Here is a 1,042-nt window from a genome sequence, read left to right on the forward strand (position 1 = left end):
CCTCTGTTTCAATTTTTTGGAATAGTTTGAAGAGAATTGGTATTAATTCCTCTTTAAAGGTATGATAGAATTCAGCAGTAAAGATATCCAGTCCTGGGCTTTACTTTGTTGGAAGACTGCTGATTACTGCTTCAATCTCATAGATTGTTATTGCTCTGTTCAGCTTTTCTGTGTCTTCTTGGTTCAGTGTCAGTAGTTTTCATGCATCAAGGAATTTATCTATTTCCTCCAGGTTTTCCAATTTGTTGGCGTATTGTTGTTTGCAATAGTCTGTAAGGACTCTTAGCATTTCTATTGTAATATCTCCTTTTTCATTTCTGATTTTTGTTATTTAGATCTTATCCAGCAATTTCACTCCTAGATATATCTCCAAAAAAAATTGAAACCAGTGAATCAAACAGATATTTGTGTAGCAAACATTGAAAGCAGGCTTATCACAAAAGCCAACAGATGGAAACAGCCCAAGTTACTATCAACAGATGAAAAGATAGACACAATGTGGTGTATCTACATACTGTAATATTATTGAGCTTTCAAACAGAAGTAAATTCAGATACATACTATAACATGGATCAACCTCAAAAATAAGGATAAACCATTGCAAAGAAGCTAGACACAAGGAAAAATATTGTTAAGATTCCAGTTACAGTAGGTACCCAGAGTAATCAATTCATAGAAATAGAAAGTAGAAAGGTGACTGCCAGGAACTAAGGGGAAGGAGGAACAGGTAGTTGTTTAATGGTTACAAGGCTTTAGTTGAGGATACTTAAAATTGTAGTAGATGGATTGTGGTGATGATTGCCCAACAATGGGAATGTATTTACTGACACTAACTGTGCCTAAAAATTGTAAAAATGAGAAATTTTAAGCTGTGTACATTTTCGCACAATAACAAAAACATTGGATGACAAATGACAAAGGAAAGTGCCAAACTACACTAAAGGTCTACCACACATTTCCTTCTTCCCAGGCCCCTCAGAAGTGTGAAGATGCAGGTTCAACCATGCTCATGGGGGCATCCAATTTTAATAATAAGCTGGAA

Source organism: Galeopterus variegatus, unplaced genomic scaffold (assembly GCF_000696425.1).
Source record: "Galeopterus variegatus unplaced genomic scaffold, G_variegatus-3.0.2 Scaffold13101, whole genome shotgun sequence".
In the NCBI taxonomy this organism is placed as follows: Eukaryota; Metazoa; Chordata; class Mammalia; order Dermoptera; family Cynocephalidae; genus Galeopterus; species Galeopterus variegatus.